Genomic DNA, 16,311 nt, shown 5'->3' with positions numbered 1-16,311 from the left:
ATATGTGGTGGTCTTTGTGGAAAAAAAGCTTGTTTAGATAACTAACATTGCACTTGAAGTATGCCCGTTCACTTACGTTTTAACAGGTCTGACGCTACTATGCGCCCCGGCTGTATCTAGGCTAACGGCTAACATGCTAACTATTATTTTTATGTCACTAGTCACTTGAAACAAATTTAGGACGATAGGAGACAGGTTGAAATAAACTGAAATTTCCCTTTACTACCTCTACTCAGGGGCATAAATATAGAAAGTGCAGGTAGTGTGGTTGCAAGTGATTCAGATTGCCACCATGAACATACTCCTGTGTTCAAAGAGGAATGATGTTCCTAATTTAGACATGGTGCCATTTGCTATACGTCCTAAAAACGGCAAACCCATCTATGTCACGTTTTTTCTTCTTCTTTTTTTTAAATACTCAGTAGCTACCTAAAACAAAATTACATGCTTTTTTGACATAAGCTATAAAATCTATAAATAAACTATAAAAACTATTCAATTAAATGCTTAATTTTTTAAAATACTTTGTCAGATATGCATTGATGATGCTGGTAATATGTATGCTGATGTTTTTCCAATGTCAGGTCTCTATTTGTAACAATACATGCACGATAGTGTGCACAAGGGCCCGTCATAACTTCCTTACGCCACTGCTTCTAATCCCCTACAATTCATTTCAAATATTGTACTTTTTACGCCACTACATTTATCTGACAGCTGTAGTTACTAGTTACTTTTCAGGTCAAGATTTAACATGTAAAACATATGGTCTGTTTAAAAATTATTAAGCATTGTTACAAATTAAACTACATAAAAGCATATGAAGTAAATGCATCAATCAACAATAAACATAAAATATATAAAGACTGAGTGGATTTTTTTGCACAAGGAGTACTTTTTGACACTAATACTTCTATACTTACTCAAATAAGATTTTAAATCTAGGACTTTTACTAGTAATAGAGTATTATTATACTGTGGTGTTACTTCTTCTACTTAAGTAAAGATCTCAATACTTTGTCCACCACTGCCAGTTTATGTAAGGGCCCTGACACACCAAGCAGTCAGCCGTTGGTCAATGTTGAGCGTCTGTCACCCTAGTTTTTGGCACTAGTCGGCCCCTGCCGCCTGTTTTTTGGCCAATTTAGCATGTTGAATCAGCCTCAGAGCAGGTGGAGTCCATCAGTGAGTGAAATCATTCTGATTGGTAGTTCAGCTCATTCCATGAGAAGAGAAACATTGTTGAGAAAAGTTAACAAACAGCTAAAGTAGAGAGGCCATGAGATTGAAATAAACTCGTTATATTTGCTAACAATATTTTTTTAGCCATTGAAATCTTCAGCAGAAATGCTTTGTAAATGCTGTTTGTGCTATTGATTGCTAGCGTACAGTAGATATCCTTCGTTCTTTCAACTTTGGGTTGTGTTGTTAATGTGCTAACTAGATAACTAGTGCCTTAAATCTGTCCTGTTGGTCTACAGACTACTGCTGTCTGCTGGTATGGAGAGTCGTTCTGTGCCTCTTGCAGTCACAGAATGTACCATGCTAGTTGGGCGTTGGCTCTAGTCTTTGCGGTGTGTTCAAGTCCAACTTTTGGGCCAAGACACAGGCAACAGTCAGGTTTTGTAATGATGCAGCATCCTGAGGCAGGCTTTCTGATCTACTACCCCTATAGTTAAAGTGTGGTTAATTTAGGTAATTTAAATTGAGGCAAAACTACTCGATTAAGGTTGAAGAAGACCGCTGTCACGGTTAAAGGAAACCAATACCAACTGTTGGTAGGGGACAGAAAATGATCCAAAGTCTTCACACCTTGATGCCCTAAGAACATCACACTGTCTGACTTGCCTCTGAATGTAAAATTAGGAGCTTTTTACCTGTTTGAACAAATTAGTAATGCCGTCATTTTTCTGGAGAGCACACAAAGCTCTCCAGGTGTTAAATCACACTCTAACTGAAGGTGTAACTTTTTGCTATCCTCATTCAAGTGAGTAACAATATCTATGAGGTGAAACTGCTTAATGTTTCCCCATAGGTATTCCCAGTTGATGCAACAATGGTGCAAGCCTTAATTTACAGTATTTTTCAAGTGATTAAGTTGATACTAACCCAATAAAAAAAGCTCCTGACCCTCTTAGGATGTCAGACAACTTTAATAACTGACGCAACGCGAACCATTACAACCCATGGATGTCATTTTGATGAGCCTGGAATAAATGGGGGCGAACACTATCTATTTAGCAAAGCACTTTACTTAGCCTCTTCCAATCTGAGTCAGTTTGGAACTGTAACGTGCATGCTGTGTTTCTGACAGGATACAGATGATGTGTTGGAGAGGGTCTGCGCTCACTAGCCTGACTGTAATGAGTGCTAGCCGCTAATTAGCTTGTTGCTGGATGCCAGATATGGCTGGAGCTAAAGCCCCGTCACCGGAGCAGTGCAGCGAGGAGAGGAGAGAGCTACTCTAATGAGCTCTCAGTGGTGTGTTTACTGTTAACCAAAGTCATGGCTTTACTCTCGGTGTGTCTCCGCCCTCCATGCGGCGCTTGTGCACACAAACACACACTCTTGGATCTCAGCAGCCGTGCACAAACAAATCTATATTCATAGCTCATGTGTGCAAACGGGTACACACACAGAAAAACACAGTCAGGCGTGCACAAAAAAGCACCTCACTGATTCAATCCTCAGTGTTTGCCAGTGATGGGGGCCTAATTAATGTGGCTACGCTGCAACTCTTCATCATATCTGTAACAAGCAATCTCCAGTCAGACATGATAGGCTTGATGTATGACGCATTAGTTAGGTGTGGATGGCTACTCCACAGCAAAGCAATGGGAAAAGAAAGCTTTGCTTTTGGTCAATGGGAATCTATTCCCATATCAGCTGCGTTTTCTTTTTTCCTCATTTGTCCATTTAAAGTATCTGTGCTTCTTAACAAGGGCAGATAGACTGCTTTAAAGGACAGAGACACAGCTCTGTTTACCAATTTCTGTAAGATTGATCACCGCAAGGATTGAGGGATACCAGTGTCACCACCAGGCAGGCAATTACCTCTTGAGTGCGGGAGAGAGTGTACATGTGTATCTACCGACTGCTCTGTTGGCCAATCATAACGCAGAAGCACAAACACACACATCATGTAGAGCAGGTATGAGCATGAGTCAGTGTGTGTTTGGTTCTACCTTGAGTCATTGGCAGCAGCAGCTAGAGGACGTTTGCACAGCAGTGACTGTAGTGCGAGCGAGTGCCTGCGATGTGGTCCCCCTACGGTTCATTAAGAATACAGACCTGACAGAGCAAACTCATTCAGGATGGATGAGCTTAACACGCACACACACACATACACACACACAAATGCACAACACATACACCCACCATGACTATTGAACTTTTTTATATTTTGCTTTCAAGAGAGGTTCTCTAATGAAAACAAGTACTTTGAATCTGTCTGTTGAGGCTATTTGTTAAGGCTGTGGTTTGTCTGCAAAGGGCAGAGAGTCTAGATGTGCAGTTACAGTCACTCTCTGAGGCCCTGTCTACATGTATACATATATTTTGATATTTTCCTCTCTGTTTTGGCATCTCATCCACACAGTTTTATGTCACTAAAATGGAGACTATGGGTTTGTTTACATTTTGTTTGCACTGCTTGGTCTAATGACTACTTTACATTTAAGTCGGTACTGCTGCACCACTTCATGGACGAACAGAGGCATGTTATTGATATTGCTTTGTCAGTGAATGTTGGCATTAGACACCGACACTCGTGGTGGTATAATACACACAGTATCTGATGCCACCAGCAACTACCGTAGTATAAACAGCGAGAAAGTCCCTATTGGGTGAGCTGGAGGGGAGGTGGATGGGACAAACAAACACCGGACTTTCACCTGGGAACCTGCTGTTCATTTCCTGTGTAAAACCAAAAGTCAATGGAGTTATTGTCATAACAACGTAGTGTGCTAGATTGTGTAGAATGCTACAGTAGTAATGTATGTCAAAGCCTATGTGATATGATGTGACATGATGTTAGTAAGAACAGTACTTATTTTAAGCCAAACCTAGCCATGCGTTTTTGTTGCCTCAACCCAGCCAGGGACTTTTGTTGCCTAAACTTAAAGTTACAATGTGTAATTTACGTGGTTGTTTATTAGCAAATATCAACTATTGCTTTCATAAATATATATTTACTAAAGTGTAATGCAATTCACATACAAATGGAAGCTTTCTCATAGGCTTAGAATGATTTCTCTATATATACACAGGCAGGGCGCGGTATGCTGGAGGCTGCCTTCTTGTGTCGCCATATTTGAATACAGTGGCCAAAAGAGATATACGCTCTTCGCCTTTCACGTTTACCTAGAACTTGCCGTCACTGGAGACAGAGAAGGTGAAGCTCAATCCGGGGCGCTTCTGTGTGAACCTGCTTTGTACTTTTATGATTCTGTCGCACTTTAAATGGAGGACCACGCCACCAAATAAAAGAAAAAGATCAGATAAGCGAGGATGGGACAAAACGCAAGTGAATATCGGCGTTGCTTATTCCAGGTGGAAAAAACTCCTGTGGAAGAACACTCTGGAGACGCATATGTTATAATCGTACCAACCTATATTTGCCGCACTGTGCCGTGACTATCACATAAAATGTGTTATTTTAGCATTACTGTGCTAATGTTTGCTCGTGTTACCAAAACAATTAGAAATAAAACACTCCTAACATAACGTTATATCTCACAGATAACCTATATCTCACTGGTAAGCTATAACATATTGTAGCGTCCGCCAGGACGTGTGTAAAAATGGCACAGTTATTCGGCAAACCACCGTTTATTACTGAACAGTACAGGTTACTGTTGGCCGTAACTATACCAAAACAACCAACAAACAAGAACCTAGCTGTAACTCCAACTGTGCACTCCTGCTCTCTCCTCCAGCGCGCTCATACACACACCAGCACGCGCACTCACACAGCTCTCATCCCCGTCACACTCGCACCCCGCACCCCTACCTATACTCATTCAATCCCAAACATGCCATTAACTCACAGAACATTGACATTATAACAGAACATTTACTGCAGGGTCGCTACAATATCGTAACATGGTTTAGATTCCTAAATAAATATTCACCTCATCGCTAGATAGGCCTACTCCTGAAAAACTTGAAAAACTCGTGGATGATGCCATCTCTGTCTGCGCAAGGCTTTCTGTCCTACAAGGCCACCGTCACTTACCCGACGAAAGGGGTGAGCGAGTGAGTGCGAGTGAGCCCTGCAATCTAGAATTTGACCGCTGATGTCACTGTTACTCACCATTTTTACACACTGAGGCTTTTTGTTGTTTTATCTTGGTAGTAAGTTTCTTTTGGAAAAAATTAGCAGAAACTGTAGGCTACATTTCCCATGAAAACAAAAATGCATTTTGAAAAGACAAAATGCAACAAGCATCAATGGAGATGCCATCTGTGAACGTCCAAAACCAATGCATGAGGCTACCTTGTGTGTCATATTATGACGTTTAGGTCCACTAACAAAAGCGCGGTATTTTACGAATTGGAATGAGAACTCGTTGACTGCAACCAATTTTTTTGCTCCATCTTAGCGTCTGCAGTTCAAAGTCATTCAGAAACGACAGTTTTGGATCAGGCCCGGTCAATCAGTAGATGGGGGCATGCTCTCCAGAGAGGGACTGTTGTCGATGAGGAGTGGACCGAAAAAGTTTTTCGAAAATATCTGTGTACATGTAGACAGAGCTTTAGACGTAGAGGTTATTTTTGGATCTCTCTCTCTCAACATGACAGAGAAACACACCAAAATTTGTGTCAAATTTGCAGGTGTTTGGTCAGTCCAACAGTTTACACTCATTGAACACTTTATTTTCAGTTCACTGTAATGTCTTGGCCATTTTACCCGCATTGTAGATATTTACAGCACTTGCTGTTTTCCTTATTTGGGGTAAAGGATGAGAGGAACCAAAGTCACCACCGTGCTGCTGGAGAAACCTGATTTTTTGGCCATGAATACGTTTAACTGGATTTCTAATAGGGCTTCAACGTTCACTTGGTGCATGATCAATGGGCTTCAGACAGGGAAAGCGTGGCTGTGATACCAGTGCAGCAGCAAAACTTAGCAGTAGTGTATCCTCCTGTCCTGAATAATTAGAAAATAAATGAGTGCATCCTTCCTTAAAGGCACTGTTTGACTTTTTGGGAAATAAGCCTTTTTGCTTGTTTGTTAAGAGTTGTGAGGATGGATACCAATCTCTACCGCCAGCAGGTTAGCTTAGCTTAGCATACATACTGGAAACAGGGTGAAACACTTAGCCTGGCATTGTCCCGAATTTAAAAGAAACTGCCTACCAGCACCTCTAAAGCTCACAAATTAACATGTTATATCTTGTCTGTTTAATCTGTACAAAAACAAAGTTAAAAAATAATAAGTTGCAGAAAACACTGACCCTGCTAAGTCTTAATTTTGAGAAGAAAGGACACAGTATTAAATTACTTTTGAAAAGAGCAATGAGTAACAAGTAATAAAATACATTGTTAGAGCAACAAGTTCAACACTCTCCGCAGAGTGCAGAGGGGTGACACCGATCAAAGTTTCTTGCTGGGTTTATTCATTAATGCCAGCTGGTGCAACACAAGTACCAAAATACATATATTGTTCTCAATGATGGAAAAGAAACTTTAAAGCTGACAGCCATTATTCATCAAAGTGGAGCTTTATTAAAGATAAAGAAATGTTGTTCCTCACAACGCAGCTTTCAGAGTAATTTTTCATGTTTCTCAGACCATCTCTGTCTCGTTCAGTACCTGCTCTGGATGTTAAAAGGCTAAAGTAGTTTCACCTCTGCCTCCTCTCAAAAGTCTTTCATGTTTTTTGGTCTTATTGATGCATGCTTGCCTTCACATTTGTTTCATCCCTGCAGTGTCCCCAGGTGAATTGGGACAGATAACGGTCCTCAGTTATTCATGGGGCTGTCGGACACGGTGACTGGTGACTTCCACGGGTCGCCACAGGAAATAAAAACGGTCGGTGACTTTCACAGAGCAGGTGGATTCAAGCAGGTAGGACAAGAAATTCCTAATTCTTGTACAAAAGGAATAAAAGAGACATTTTCCTTGTGACATACTGTAAATGGCATTGTAGAACTAATCCTGCAATTGCAGGTTAGGGAGCCTCTGGTGATGTAAGCTGGTGAGAAAGGTCAGGGGCTGCGGCGTCATCTGAGAGCTTTCACTCCTTGCTGTTCTGTTCAATAGCTTTTCCCTGCATGGCTCCAGGTCTCTGCCCAGCCACACTCCCCATGGCTGTATGAATGGCAGGCCCCACTGTCTGCGGCACCAGTCTACACCTCTATGTGATGCCCAGATTACTTTGTGTGTGAGGTGAATGTGAATATGTGTATGCTTGTCCCCTTCATAACTCTGAGTGCTGCTTGCTGGCATCTGTGTGCAGGTGGTGTAATGAAGCCTCACAGTGTGAGACTGGGAATATATGTTTTTGTTTTTCAATGCTTCAGGTCTCAAACACATGTGTGTGTGTGTGTGTGTGTGTGTGTGTGTGTGTGTGTGTGTGTGTGTGTGTGTGTGTGTGTGTGTGTGTGTGAAATATCCTGCCTGCAGTAAAAATTACAGTTTTTCGTCTGGATTAAATTCCGCTTCATGTGTTCACATTTTGCATACACATGTGTTTGGGTATGTGTGTGTTCCTCTCTGGCTCAGTGTGTATCCCGCTCTACAGCTGGCAGTGTATGACCCCCTGCGCTTTCAGCCAGGTGTACGCGTGCACATGTATTTGTATCTGTACATTTGTGTGTGTGTGGAAAAAGAAACAGACAGACAGGACTCTCCTATGGGCTCCATGCTGTCACTGAGGAAAGCTGATTATGGGACGTGCCAGGGTGTCAGGAACACCCCCCACCATCGTTATACAGACTCACAGCTTTCCACTCATCTGTATGGATGCTACTGCAAAGCTCTGTCTCCTGTGCTTCCTCCTGCCATCTGGAGACCCGGCCAAGTGCTTCCTCCTCAGCTTGATATGAAATTAAATGGTTGTTGCCCTCGTATTTTTTTGCCTGGTTTACCGCTGTATATTGGATATTTGTTTAAATTAGAACCTAACAGGATGGTATGAAGCTAGGTTGACGTGGGTTAACTAAAATCAGGACTGGACTCTTTTGCATTTAAAGAGATAGACATCATTCTTCATAATATCAGCTTGATAATGGCTGAATTCAACACCCTTTGGGCATTTTGAGAGGAGTTGGGATTTAAAAAATGAGACATTTTTATGGTTTAAAAGACAACTGTTTCTTCCCCAATTGAAATTAGGGGTGTAAAGATCCATCGATCTGGATCAATATATCAATTCAGTGATCAGTGATCCAATATCATTGATGCAACATGAAAACATCAATCTATATCGTCATCTTTGGGATACGCTTTTTTTAAAAAAAAAAAATGTTTGTATCACTGTCAAACAGCGTCAGGCAGATGGCAAGCAGCCAAGAGAAAGACAATGAGGATAACTTACTTACTTGGGAATAAACCACCAATGTGGAAATATTTTCAATGTCGGAGAAAGTACAGGTCAACTGATAATGAATCCTAAAGAATGATTCTCTGACTTTTCCTCTAATGACACCATGAGGTTGACAGTTTTGGTTTTGAGTTAAATATCTCAGTTGTTATTGGATGGATTGCTATGACATTAGCTACAAATATTCATGATCCACAGAGGATGTATCTTACTGACTTTGGTGATCTCAATTTTTCCTCCAGTATCACCAGCAGGTTGGCATTTATGGTTGAGTGAGATTAATGGAAATATTCAATGGATTGCCACTTTGTCATCCCCTGACTTCGCATACAGCGTCATCATCAGGTCAAAGTTTCACCTCTTCGCTACTTTTGTTTAGGATCAAATATCTGCAAAACTAATGACATTCCCATCAGTGTTTAGTGCTAATTAACAAATGTTAACATGCTAACAAGATAAACTAAGATGGTGCACATGGCAAACATTATACCTGCTAAACAGCAGCATGTTAACATTGTCACTCTAAGTATTTTAGCATGATGATATTACAGCAACTAAAAGCACCATTGTTCCCCAGTGCAGTCTCACAGAGCTGTTAGCATCTCTCTGTCTCTATGAACTTTGCAAACTGTTCAAGTTGTAAAAGACCTCAGGCTATGATTGGTGGGGGCTCAACATGTAGTTTAATATTTCTCTTGGCCATCTCACTGCAGTAATTCAAGGAACCATTATCACCTAATCTGACATAATGACCATCTTGAAAGACATAAATGTCTGATTCCAGCATTCAACAAGGCCCTCACTTTAAGGGACTTTACTGGAAACAGACGTGCCTCCAAGCATGGGAAACATTGATTTCACCACTTCATCGTGTTCTTCCAATATCACTGTTTCTACCTTAAATACTGGATATTTTAAGTGCTACATTATTAAGTTAGTGATCATTTTTATAGAAGCAGCTCACTTCAGTAAAAGTTAGTCAGTGCCTAAGTGCTAGAATAAAGAATCCACCAATCAAGTAGCTTGTTCTTTGTCTGTATTCCTCTTCAGTTTAATGTGTCCATCTTAAACAAAGGAAATTAAAGATTTCTCAAAATGTCTTAATTTTGTGAACAAAAATTTTGACAATAGGTACTTGTTGACGTCCTTTAAATTGTAACATGAAATGAAATGAATGAATGAAAAAAATATTGACAACAAATATTACGGCAAAATCTCTGGTCATTATGCCCCAACAAGTAGACAAGATGAAATACTTTGCTCTGGTTGGGCAGACAATCTAAGTTTGATCACAGTAGCCATTTTAAAGCATTGGTTGTTTTCCTTTTTAACCAATCGTGATTAGTCTGCCTTGCTCTGTTAACAAATTGTTAAATGTAACAGAGCCGAGGTAGCATATGGTAAACATCTACTCCTTCTAAAAGATCACTGATGATTTCTTACATCTCATAAACAGACACAAACTCATTCAGCGAAGATTAAGCTCCGTGTAAAGTGAATAAACATGACCCAGATAATGCTCATCTGCCTTAACAACGCAGTTTTCACATTTTAAGTACTGATGATATATTAAATTTGAGTTCTAGTGAGTGAAACATGACACCGGATTTAGCTGAAGATCTCAGTTATATCAGTAATATGAAGTAGCAGTAATATAAATAATTTTAGGCACTTATTTTAAATGATTTGAAGGATGAACAGGAAGTCAGTGACACATTTGCAGCCTAGATGTCGAAACAAATAGTTCAAGGTATGCTTCCTTCTCAGTGGAGTTTTTAAAGCCAGCAGAATCCATTACAGTGTCATGAAAGTGTCTGAGAAAATTCTGACTAAAGTATTGACTATCAGATCAAATTAAAACTGATGTCCACTGACAAAAAACCCCGTCAACGTAACTTTAAACCAACTATAATTTTCACTAAGCGACTAAAACTGAAACTAAATTCTAAATTCTTGTCAAAATTGACACTGTTTTTCACAAAATTATGAGACTTTGTTAGTGCACCACCATTTCTCGCTGACGATTTTGTCATCAAATTGTTGTGACAGCCACATCAGATGTAATTATATCGAACAGCAGAAAGTTGAAAAAAGCCAAAAGGAGAAGAGCAAACTAATTGCCACTATTATGAAGTGTCTGTCCTCTTTTTTGTAGCATTAATTGACTCCTCTTATTGAGCGTGTTTCTCTTTGAGGATACGGCGATAGAACCTGCCCCTTTGTGTCAAACCATGTATGTGTTTATCAGTCATCTAATGCTTTTCCAATAGATCTTTGTATATTTTCTAAATGGCAGCAAGGAACAAACAGATCTGAGCTGGGCCCAAAACCTGCTCCATACGGTGACCACACACACACACACACACACACACACACACACACACACATCAGTGACAGAAACACACACATACGTGACTGCAGCACTCTAATTACCAATACAGCACGGCCCACTGTCTGCTGTGCTGCCAGGGACATTTGGTGGTGGAGAAAGTGACCAGGCTCCCATGAGTATCCAGTCCACCCGGGGCTCTTCAGCACCCGCTAATTATTCTTCACACCTAATCTGAGAAGGAGAAGGAGGAGAGACAGATGAGAGAGGAAGAAGAGAGAGGGAGTGAAGGAGAGAGAAGAAGAGAGGGAGGAGAGATTGGCGACCAGTGGGACTTGTGCTTTCTTACAGGAACAATGAATCACATGTAGCCACCACCTGTCCTGTGTTGTCCCTTCTGTTGCTCTCAGCATTGCCGACAGGACGACTGTGTTTGTACAGTATCGAGCCAGCCGTGTTGGTATTGGCTTGAACGCCTTTCACTGGGCATTAGGCATTAATAACAGATTGGACAGCCGTTGGCAGAACAATGTCTGTATTTACTTTTTCCGTTATTATCAGGATTTCTGCAGAAGAGCTCCATCTATTTATGTAGAGTTCCTAAGCAATGTTTCTTCCCTCCTACTTCTCTTTGATTTCTTTGTAGTACTCCTGACTACAGTAGCTATTCATAAATGATGCGTAATAATAAAATAATATCATTATCCCTGGAGGGACAAATGAGGGAACTTTTGTGTTTGACTGATTGTGTTTGATTGTGTGACCCACTCAAGCTGTAACTGGCACAAAGGCCTGTGATCAGCAAAGTTGTTTTTGTACAGGTTAGGTACAAGCCACCAATTTAGGTGATGGGCCGGACAAATGATGATTCAGAAAGATGTTTAGTTCTTGCTTTTAGCCTCAGCAGGCAACTGTTATTTTTGTGAAAAGGCACTGCCAAACCCAGACCAAAAACAGAGCTAAAAGCAAAGTGAACATAGGCCACATATGGATATGAACTTAGGGCACGTTCACCAGCCTTGTTTAGTTCAGTTGAATAGAACCCTGGTGTGTTTACCGCCTTGGTGCTACTCATTTGGGTTAGTGTGAACGCCATCCCAGAAGAATAGCAGACTGAACAACCGCTCTTTGGTCTGCCTCAAAGGAGTTGTTTCAGACTATTGTCAAGTGAAATCTGGAGTACATTTCTGGTGTGAACACCATTCAAACCAATCACAGGAAGTGCACCATTTTATGTGTCATTTCATTGGTTACAAAGACGTTTTCTTTTCCTGTTTTGGTGACTGTTTAACTAGTGGCCTTTTTGGGTGTTTGCTGCCAAAATGTCAAGTGGCAAGTTGTAAACCTGGACTCACAACAAAGTAAGGTTGCCTCCTGAATATATAGGCTCAAGAGAACATTTCTCAGGTGCATAGGAAAATTGAAGTAATCAAAATATTCAGCAATAACTATAGAGATGAATATGTGCTCCACATCAAAACTAACATGAATAGAACCTGACAGTGCCATTGATGTACAATATCCAGGTCGACACTGAAAGGGGTTTGTTGTCTTATACCTACCAACTGTACTGTATGACCAATAATCAAACGGCATTTCTACCACATGACTTTTGTTTACAATTTCTAAATGGTTAAAGTTTTCCCTTTGTTAACGCAAATCAAACCAGTTTGAAAATTTAAACAATGTATCATCTCTGCATTGGTTCAATTTCATTAACAGGATCTTTAGGTGTAAACCCGCCCTTAGATTTATCAGGTGGCCAGAAAAAGGACTCTGATGTTGCTCTGTGTCTACTGCACTGTACTATGTAGTAAAACTGTTTGCTCATGTGTTCGCTGTAACAGCTACCAGGGTGACAATATGTTGATGTGTTCACAGGTTGCTACACTGCCTGCGAGTGACTAAAGAAAGTCCTAATATGCTAAACCACCTCAAGTTGAACTGCAGTGAATAATCAGTGACTTTACATTAATTTTACATTTCATTCATCACTGTCACTTTAGTAGCTTTTCCCATTGAAGCTTCTCTCACTGGCGAGTGCTATGGTTGGCACTACCATGATATACAATATATTGCTCCCTTGATTAAGTTTTCTGAAAGGCTGCCAAAGTCACAGAAACAATCATGATGCCACACCTGCCAAAGACAGCTGTTTGTTTGGCTATTAAAGGCACTATGCATCCTCAGTCCACCCACACAGGTGTTTCCACTCATCATTCCTGATTAGTCCTCTCCTCAGGACTGTTGGCTTGACTGACAGCTGCCTCACTCTCCTGTTACTTTTCTTACATCTGTTGGGGCGCAAATACACCTTTATCAGTTACATATAGGATATAGATTGAGGTGACCAGCTTCCATGCCAACTTAAGCGGATGTCCAAGTAAAACTTTATTTCGACAGTCCACCTACAGATAGTTCTATATAGTATTCGTCACATTTCCATGGCGTATTAGCTGAGATTCAACAAGTAAGTTGTTTTGTTTTCTCTGTAGATATTCCCAGTCAGGGAACATAGCTTTGGCCCTATCTAGTAACTAAAAATTACAGGGAGATGGGGACCTGCACTCTAAAGTCATGCTAAAAGCATACACTGGATATTGGCAGACATGTTTCAACACTTGCCATTCACAGTTCCATTCACCAATCAAGGAACTTAAAGGAGTGGATGTGCAGATCGTTCTGTGTCATTGGTGCCTCAAAATAAAACCATTTATAAACAGTGGACCCTTTTCACCGCAGACATTTTCACTTGTCATAGTAGGAAAGCACACGTGAAATTGGTAACATTAACAATGGCTTGGACAATACCAGGGCCTTCCCTAAGTGGAATGCATGCAGCTATCATTAACCTTATTAAATACACCTGATGAGCCATCGTTGATGTTACCAATTTCATCTGTGCTTCTCCTAATATGACATGTCAAAATGTCTGCTGTGAAATAAAATCTATTTACAAATCAACCTCTTTAGGATAGATAATCCACGGAACCTATAGATGCATATCATACGTTGAAAAAAAAGTGTGCTCAGAAGCCCATTGACAAGTCCCTGGTAGTCTAGTGGTTAGGATTCGGCGCTCTCACCGCCGCGGCCCGGGTTCGATTCCCGGTCAGGGAACATACTTTGGCCCTCTCTCGTAACAAAAAATTACAAAGAGGTGGGAACCTGCAATCATGTTGAAAGCATACGCTGGATATTGGCAGATATGTTTCAGCACTTGCCATTCTTGTTTCCATTCACATATCAAGTAAAACAAAGAGTGGACATGCACATTGCTCTGTGTCATAAGTGCCTCGAAACAAAACCATTAATGAACATGGACAATACCAGGGCCTTCCCTAACTGAAATGCAGCTGTTATTAAATACACCTGTGCTTTTCCTACTATGACATGTCAAAACGTCTGCTGTGAAAAAAGGTGTACTTACAAATCAACCTCTTTAGGATACATAAACCACTGTACCTATAGTTGCTTATCATACATTGAAAAAAATTGTGCTCAAAAGCACACCGGTCAGGGAACATAGCTTTGGCCCTATCGAGTGACTACAAATTACACGGAGATGGGGACCTGCACTCCAAAATCACACTGAAAGCACACACTGGATATTGACAGATATGTTTGGTCACTCACCATTATCGGTTCCATTCACATATCAAAGAACACAAAGGAGTGGACGTGCAGATCGTTCTTTGTCATTAGTGCCTCCACATAAAACTATTCATAAACAATGAAAATCTTTCACAGCAGACACTTTCACTTGTCGTAGTAGAAAAAGGACAGGTGAAATTGGTACCATTAACAGTGGCTCAATTTATTATGTCTTCCAGTAAGCTACTCCAGATAGCCAGCATGGACAAAACTAGGGCCTTCCCTAAGTGGAATGCAGCTATCATTAATCTTATTAAATATACCTGGGCTTTTCATACTATGACACGTCAAAATGTCTGCTGTGAAAACAAGTCTATTTACAAATCAACCTCTTAAGAATACATAAATCACGGAACCTATAGACACATATCATACATCAAAAAAAAAATTGTGCTCAGAAGCCCATTGACAAGTCCCTGATGGTCTAGTGGTCAGGATTCGGCGCTCTCACCGCCGCGGCCCGGGTTTGATTCCTGGTCAGGGAACATAGCTTTAGTTTAGCCCTATCTAGTAACTAGAAATTATGAGGAGCTGGGGACCTGCACTCTAAAACATGCTGAAATCACACACTGGATATTGGCAGATATGTTTCAGCACTTGCCATTCTCAAATCAAGGAACACAAACGGTGGATGTGCAGATCATTCTGTGTCATTAATGCCTCCAAATAAAACCATTAATAAACAATGGACCTCTTTCATGCCCAACATTTTCACTTGTCATAGCAGAAAAAGGACAGGCGCAATTGGTAACATTAACAATGGCTCAATTTATTACGTTTCCCAGTAAGCTACTCCAGATAGCCAGCATGGACAATACCAGGGCCTTCCCTAAGTGGAATGCAGCTATTATTAATCTTATTAAATACACCTGTGCTTTTCCTACTATGACATGTCAAAATGTCACATTGAAAAAAATTGTGTTCAAATATGTCCCTGGTAGTCTAGTGGTTAGGATTCGGCTCTCTCACCGCTGCGGCCGGGGTTCGATTCCCAGTCAGGGAGCATAGCTTTGGCCCTGTCTAGTAACTAGGACTTGGCAAGGAGATGGACACCACTGAATATTGGCAGACATAGTTCAGCACTTGTCATTCTCAGTTCCATTCACATATCATGGAACACAAACAAAGAGTGTCATTAGTGCCTCCAAATAAAACTATTCATAAACAATGGACCTCTTTCACACCAGACCTTTTCACTTGTCATAGTAGGAAAAGCACAGGTGAAACTGGTAACATCAACGATGGCTCATTTCCATTACGTCTCCCAGTAAGCTACTCCAGATAGCCAGCATGGACAAAACTAGGGCCTTCCCTAAGTGGAATGCAGCTATCATTAATCTCATTAAATATACCTGGGCTTTTCATACTATGACATGTCAAAATGTCTGCTATTTGCAAATCAACCTCTTTAGGATACATAAATCACAGAACCTACAGATGAATATCATACATCAAAAAAAGCCCATTGACAACTCCCTGATGGTCTAGTGGTTAGGATTCGGCGCTCTCACCGCCGCGGCCCGGGTTCGATTCCCGGTCAGGGAACATAGCTTTGGCCCTATCTAGTAACCAAGAATTACAAGGAGATGGGGACCTGCACTCTAAAGTCATGCTAAAAGCATACACTATATATTGGCAGACATGTTTCAGCACTTGCCATTCACAGTTTCGTTCATGAATCAAGGAACACAAAGGAATGGACGTGCACATCATTCTGTGCCTCCAAATAAAACCACTGATAAACAATGGACCACTTTCACAGACACTTTGACTTGTAATA

General features: G+C 40.8%; 3 non-coding genes across 3 annotated transcripts; all 3 read left to right on the top strand.

Moving 5' to 3' along the window:
- The first annotated feature begins 13,925 nt into the window (after nt 1–13,925).
- Nucleotides 13,926–13,997, top strand: trnae-cuc (transfer RNA glutamic acid (anticodon CUC)). The gene has a single exon. It is a non-coding gene; the product is annotated as a tRNA-Glu (tRNA).
- A 947-nt stretch (nt 13,998–14,944) lies between these two features.
- On the top strand, nt 14,945–15,016 carry trnae-cuc (transfer RNA glutamic acid (anticodon CUC)). Its single transcript has one exon. It is a non-coding gene; the product is annotated as a tRNA-Glu (tRNA).
- Nucleotides 15,017–16,004: 988 nt separating this feature from the next.
- Nucleotides 16,005–16,076, top strand: trnae-cuc (transfer RNA glutamic acid (anticodon CUC)). Its single transcript has one exon. It is a non-coding gene; the product is annotated as a tRNA-Glu (tRNA).
- Nucleotides 16,077–16,311: the final 235 nt, after the last annotated feature.

Source organism: Epinephelus moara, chromosome 24 (assembly GCF_006386435.1).
Source record: "Epinephelus moara isolate mb chromosome 24, YSFRI_EMoa_1.0, whole genome shotgun sequence".
NCBI classification, from domain to species: Eukaryota; Metazoa; Chordata; class Actinopteri; order Perciformes; family Serranidae; genus Epinephelus; species Epinephelus moara.
This window is presented reverse-complemented; position numbering and strand designations above follow the sequence as displayed.